The sequence below is a fragment of the Pteropus alecto genome, unplaced genomic scaffold, assembly GCF_000325575.1.
Source record: "Pteropus alecto unplaced genomic scaffold, ASM32557v1 scaffold182, whole genome shotgun sequence".
Lineage (NCBI taxonomy): Eukaryota > Metazoa > Chordata > Mammalia > Chiroptera > Pteropodidae > Pteropus > Pteropus alecto.
In genome coordinates, this window is record NW_006433946.1 from 4,648,310 (window position 1) to 4,655,876 (window position 7,567).

At 34.8% G+C, this 7,567-nt stretch overlaps 1 protein-coding gene across 3 annotated transcripts in view; it reads right to left on the minus strand.

Annotated features, from left to right (window-relative positions):
* The window catches only part of DIAPH2 (diaphanous related formin 2), a 781,302-nt gene that overhangs the window by 104,561 nt on the left and 669,174 nt on the right, over positions 1–7,567 (minus strand). The window lies entirely within an intron of this gene.

The window sequence follows — 7,567 nt, forward strand, 5'->3', positions numbered from 1 at the left end:
CCCTTTTTTTTTTTTTTTTTTGGAAACATGAAAGTTCATATGACATCTACGCCTAATAAATAAGCTGATTTTCAATTAAAAAATAATGTCTAGTTTCTAATTTAGTTCAGTACCTATTAGAGCTGTCTTCAAAATCTATTCTCTACTTCACATAACAGGAGCAAGGTAGTGAACTCAAAGTTACATTAGGCCCTGTGGGGAGATAAAAAATGATAAAAAAAAAATTGGTTCCTACTTATATCGTTTACAACCTTGAGGTTTCACAGCATAGAATGTTCACAATGGAAGGGATCATAAAGATCATCTATTCTAAACCACTCATTTTATAGATGAGGCCTTTGAGGCCCAGAGAGGTTAACTAACTCACCCAGGGCTCACAAAGTTAATTGGGGAAATAGAACATGCAAAGGAAACAAATGAAGGGCACAATTTTAAAGAAACCCTGCAATGGCTAGTATTTTGCTTTCATGTAAGAGGTATACACTGAATGTTGATGATGTGCCATAGAGAGATTAGATCAAAATTTAGTGACCAAGTGCAATTCTACATTAGATCCAAGATTCTACTTCGTTCTAATCTCTGAAGGCTCCCAGAAAGCAAAATGACTCCCTGACCTTTCTTTTCCTGGGGCATGGGTTTAGCTCAAGTTTCAGTTGCCTGGAGAAGCAACATCTTTCCAGTAGAAGGTGAGACATGCTCTCATGGCTATGCTGTTCTGCAGGTTGTATATTTCTGATGACCACAAACTAATCAGAGAGAAGTAGCTCCCAAGGAAGGTGGAGGCCAGGAGGAAGGACTCAGGAATCAAAGATTTGCCACAGATAAGAAAACCTTAATGTATGGTTCATTCTTTCCTGTTTCAAAAAGGAAATATGTAGCATTACTGATTTTGAAGAAGAAAAAAAAGACGGTGTTGCCTACTTTAGATACAACCAACAGTTGTAATAGCTCGCAGGTCACTTTGTAAGTCAAATCTCTTCTTTCCTTTCTCCTTTTCCAGAAAAAGCTTGATATTTTTAAAATGACCACCAGGAATGAAATTAAAAACCAGCAATCACTGTAAAGAACAAGGAGGTCCCATGGCATTCTATCATAACCTAACTGAAGATTTAACAGAATGAGAAAAAAAAAAACATGATAAGAAATCCAAAGAAGAAATCAAGAATTTGTTTCTGTTGTTATGTTTTAACCAGCATTAACTCATCAATAAATGAGCCTAGTTCCTCTGAATTCATGGTACTAGCATTTAATCTGACTTACCTAATATAGGGATAAGCTTACTTCTTGCCTGTAAAATGTACAAGATTTAAAATTAAAGTAGAAAAACACCTCTCTCCATGCCTACTTTTTTGGGGATGCACTGAAAAATTAACTATGCTTCTACTAATATATTCAACATTTCACTCAAAACATTTTTGACATAATTGCATTTCTTAGAGCTAACTCTAACGACTGCAATTGCAAATTAAGTGATTTCAAGTATACCTATATGCTTACATGTGAATTAACACAAATTTTAGCATCATCAGCTTGAAAACAGCTGCAGAGAAACCAAGTAATGTGTTATAGATTAACATAAACAAATTTACATAACCAGAAATTCAAAGTAGACATAGTAGAATGTCACATTTTCTTTGGGATTTGGGGAAAAAAAATGACAAATAATGCATTATAATTACTATCTCTATCAGTGTATAACTGTGGAACAGAATTTTTGCCTCTACTAGCATAAAGCATTTTGAATGGAATGTTTTAACTGCATGCACGTCAAGCTTCTTCAGGGATCGTAACACAATTGTGAGAGTAGCAACAGATAACGCTTATGAAATGTTTCTTCTTCTAAGAAAGGTACCATGCAAGCTATCTTTGGAAAACTCCACAAATGAGTACCTAACTAGAAGAGTCGCTCTTCTACTTATTACTGACTTATGCCTAGAGAGCTGAGTTTTTGTCCTTTATGATGTAGCCGATATGAGCAGCTTTTTAGTGCTTTTTCATTAGAAACTTCATGAAGATCTATAATTGGAAAAGAATCCATTACCTAAGCATTAAATCTAAATTTTATAATAGTCCCCACACATTACTTCACTGGTCAAATATATACACAGAAATCACTGTGAGATTTCAATAAGACATTTATAGGGAAATATAATTTCATTATAAAGTCTAAAAGTACTTCAATTTAGTAATTATTTGATTTATCTTCTGAAAACTATACAGATGATTCACTTGCATAGCTTTTTTTTTGTCTAACACAATGGATTATTTAATCTGAAAAGAATATATGTTTTTAAAATAGTACTACTCATTCAATTGAAAAAATTAATTCTACAGCCTAGGTTTTTCTGAAGTTATATCTCATAGTACAAGTTCTGTACAAAAGCACTTTTTAAGCTCTTAAATCTTGGTTGAATTTCCGAATTTCAGTCTTCAGACCCAGTAGACATACAATTTAATTAAGATTAAGCAAGATGCAGACATAGACTGTACACCCTAGCGACAGAAAGGGACTTTAGCTTAGAGTGTTTATATCTTTGCTATTTCACTTCTATCACAAGCTCAAGCTGAATTTTACCCGTTTATGCAATTCCTTGGCTAAGGGGTGTGGTTTAAGTGTAAACTTATACTTTTACAATAATAATGTGTCAAACCACTACTCCCCTTAACTCCATGTGAAAAATACAGCTACATTTTATAATCAAATCAAAACACCATAGAAAATTACAGCTAACGTATATGTTTCATGACTTAAACCTAAATTTGACCATGACTTTCTCGGTATTCATGTTAATGTGATGTGACTTATCTCTAAACAATCTGAAATTAATGAGAAAATATGGACATTCACTTAGAATAAAAGTCTTAGATGACAGGAAATTTGTCTTAAGTATTAATGTATTAGATTCTAACACCACAAAGTAAAGCTACGATTGAGCTGAATTTTACATGTAATATTGCACAGGTAGGTAGATTTCTAACATCTTCCTGATGACTCATGTATAGTGCTTTATTTTTTGAAAAAATGGGTCATGTTGTTCACTTCAGGTTTACAATACTAATGCTATTTTGTGATCAATTTGAGAAGTCCTACAACCTTTCCTGAAGTGACTGGGAGATGCAGCTTGACAACTGTATTTACTTAGCTAGCATGATAATTAGAATCTAAAACTTGCATTTCAAGACAGCATATCACCTATATAGCACTGACAACAAACCATTTTCTTGGCAAATAACCGATTGATGGCTCATTCGTAACATGCTTGGAGAAACACATTAATAAGATAACCATGCCTTCTTTTACTCTGTAATATCTACAGATGATCTCTATTTCAGATGACTCTAAGTAGCTAAACATGAATAAAAAGAAGCACCTTTCTGGCTCATCAAGGAAATTGCTCAAGCTGTCATTAGCATTATCTCTCTGAAAATGCAGTACAGGATGCAGTGGGCCTTGTCTGCTGCAGAAACTAATGGCATAGAGCTACCTTTTGACAGCAGGACTAAATTTACATACTTTACATATTCAGTGAGTAAAGGAATAATTTACATTAATCAAATAAGCTATGTTTGGGGGATTTCCCCCGCCCTCATTTGAAATATACCTATGCACATTGTAGGCCTAGTTGCCAACAGCATACTAAATGAATTAATTGTGCTGAAGCAAAAGGGGGCCTTTTCTACTTATTTAACCCTACCTGTTTCATAGGGCAATTGCCAATTATGCCTCAGAAGATAAATAGCAAGTCATGCCTGAAAAGATGAAATGCTCTGGTTTTCATCCTCAAACCTAACTGACTACCTGTCAGATAAGGTTGATGCCAGGATTATGCCTTGAAAAGCTGACAAACCACAGATTTTTATCACTAAATCAAACCTGCTGGGTTTAAACTCTGTGAACTTTAATTATCTCATATTTAATTAAAAGAACTAGATTAAACCAAAAATGGAGGGGTGGAGGCTCTGAAAAAGGAGAATCAGGGAGTTGTTAGGGATGAGGAGACTTCATTTTCACAAATCAAATTTCTCATTTCTAATAAAGCTGAGTTTACATACAGAGGAGACTCCAGGAATCACTGGGCTGAACAATACTAGAGGTTATCTAGCCCATCCATCCCAGAATGATAATCATCTACCCTGTTCTTAAGAATCCCCACAGGAAGAGGTTCTACATGCATTGAGAAGGTTTCAAACTGCTAAGGGTACTAAGTCAGTTTACCAGAGATAGAAAAAACAAAAAATTTTGTACTTCAGCAACTAAAAAACAAGAATAATCTGTGCTCTAAGTGTTGCTTTTATTATTATATTTCTTTATTTAAGGTAAGATAACATAATTACCAGTCCTTTCAGAGTATCTTATTTCATAATAGTCATAAAAGAGTGAATTATTTAACCAATATATACTCATTGATGCTCCACTTTAGCAGTTGGCAGTCTTTCTCTGTACAGGGCCAGGTAGTAAGTATTTTAGGCTTTACGGGGCAAAGTTACAACTGCTCAATTCTATGGCTGTTGTAGCCCCAAAACAGCTATAGATAACATAAATGAATGAATGTGGCTATGTTCCAGAAACCTTTATTTATGGAAGTTGACTTTCATATAATTTTCATGTCATAAAATATTCTTCTTGTGATTGTTTTCAACCATTTGAAAATGTAAAAATCATTCTTAGATGTTGGGCCAGATTTGGCCTATAGGCCATAGTTTGCCATCTCCTGGTCTAGGCTATATCTAAGTCATTAAGAAAGGGGGAGAGAAAACAGTGTAAAACACATCCACTTTTCATAATGGTTGGAGAAACAAAGACAAAAACATTAAAAGATTGGCAAACAATATAATAAAGGATTGAAGTGTATGGGATAGCTCGTGGGGGCTAAAGGAGTGGGGTTTGGGAGACATGACTTTGTGATAGAATAGTCAAAACAAGAGTCATGTATTGACTAATTGTACCAGGAAGAACTAATTGGATTTATATGGGCGGAGAAGAAGAAGAAAAAACTCCAGGTGAGAGAAATAATATGAACCAAGACAGAGAAACATGAATTAGCAGGGTGCATCTGTGGGAAAGTAGAAGGCCTGTCTACGTAGTCTCAATTGAAAAAAATTAATTCATTTATTCAATAGAGAATCATTGATCACTTCTGTGTCAAGCATTATGCTAAATATTAGAGATAGTGTGATGAGTAAGACACAATTCCTGCCCTCCAATTGCTCACAGTCTTGTTACAAGCAAAAATAAGCAAAAAAGTTACAATATAGGATAGAATGTGGGATAGGATACTTAAACAAATGAGTAAAGCTATCTGAAAACAACTGTGATAATTTTTAAAGTTATGTCAATTCTCAACATTCCATTCATTTACATTTAGGGTAGAGATCTGCGATTTAAGCTGTAAAGGGAATCTAAATGCAAAATAAAAATCTCTTTGTGACTCACCCAAGGCCTGATCATTCAAATGTTCAGATTTAACTGTCTCCCCTGGAGAAATGGCAAAATCACATAAACTTCCTATAAGTAATTTACAGGGATGCTTTGAAGATTATAATTTTAAAAGGGATTATTATTTTATTGGTTTGATTCACTGGACCTGGGCATTATGTCATTGGCTCTAACAATGTGCATTTGCCTATCCATAAGCCTTTTCAGCAGTGAGGTAAATTACTGTGGAAAAACCTGGAGTGTTTTTCACCAGAGATCTTTAAGAAAAGGATTTATATCTACCTGCATGAGATGGCTCATGATCAATAATGCTTTGAGCACAGCATGAATTTTCAACCCTATGATTTGAAAACTCTTAAAAGTATTCCAATGAATATTTCCACAAATTAATCACTCATTCTTTAAAAACATAGTGGTATTACTAGTCTTATTTGAGGCAAGAACTGAAAATTCAGCTACAAGTGTTCCTAGGAGTATGACCGAAGAAAATCTGAGAGATCTCATAAATCTTTTGCATAACCTCGCAAGTGAAAGGCAACATTTCGAGGAAATAGCAGAGTGTGGTTTGGAATTATACAAACTGGTGTTTAGATTCTGATTCAACAGCTCACTAGCTGTGACCCTGGCCAAACTACTTCACTTCTCTAGTCCTCCATTCCTTCTCCTGTAAACTTGAGAAAATAAAACCTAATGTTCAGGAATGTTGTGAAGATGTAGTAAGATGGTTACATACGGCACCTAGGACACAGCCTAGGCAGAAAGAAAAGGGGACTGAGGGAAATGGATATCTTGTTTCTACTGGAAACTTTCACCATTTGATTATCTTAAAAAGTCATGTTGTACAACCACCCAATCTTGTTTAAAGCAGCACTCAGGCAATTTATGTAGCTGATCTTGGATTAGCCCTTGTTGCACAAGGATGATTTACCACTGCAGAAAAGAATAAACAAAAAAAATTCTTTGAAATGTGCAAATAAATAAATAAATAGGTATTATACTGCACTCAGAACATTTCATAAGCCAAAATCACAAACAGTACATTTAGAATATTGGCTCAGGATAAAAATTAGACTATAAATTATACACGAATCACATTTTTATTTCAGTGGTTATCATGCAGGTCATGATTAATGTGTCACCCAATAAAGGAGTGAACTGGTTATTGCTAGCATTCCATCTCAAACTGCATTCTTTCTTCTTTCTTTGGAAAGTAGTAAGTTAATGAATAGATGCTACTTTCTATGATATGGATGTCCTTCACTATTAGAATCTATTGAATTCAGCACTGAATACATATTCATGAATGTGCACTCTTCTCAAAACAGGGATTGAGACAGTCTACTCCATTAAACATAAGTTTATTTTTCTTCCAGGTGTCAGCCAGGGAATCAACATTTTGATCAGTGGCCTTTTCATGATGTTTGTCCTAATGGATGCCACCTGGAAATAAAATCAGCTTATGTTTAATGGAACAGATTTTCTAAGTCTCCATTCTGAGAAGGGTACTGTTTCATGAAGAAGTAATTAATTCTAAATATTAGAAATGAACATGGATTTATAAATACAACTCTAGCTTAATTTGGTGCTGATTAAAATAAGAGTTAAAGAAAAACTATATAATTTACATTTTATTATATATTCACATTATATTGTGGTAAGATACTGGGGTTAATGAATATGATATATGTCCCTATCTCCTTACAGTCTTGTGTACTTTGAGAACCATTCTATCCTATTCATTTGAGGTGATGACAATGATTGGGAAGAAGGCAGCAGCAGCCATGCTCATAAGTGAAGGTGGCCAGAGGCTGACATTCTAACACTGTAATGGCCTAGTATTCTACTCCCTGGTGTGGACGATGTGATGGCAGTAGGGATACATTGTGGAAAAATCCTAAGTAGGAAATTTTGCTTCTCTTTATTTTGTTAGAAGTATTCCCCTGCCAGCTTTGTCTGATTGACAGCTCTTACAGACTGACCTAATGAACCTTCAGTCTGGGAGCCTTCACACATTCCCTGATATGCAGTAAACTCAAGGTTTACTGTAGGCATCATCTCCTAAGCCCCAGTGATCTGATTGAAGTGGCAGTGGCCTCCAAATACTACGGCAAACATTTATTGAAAGCAAAT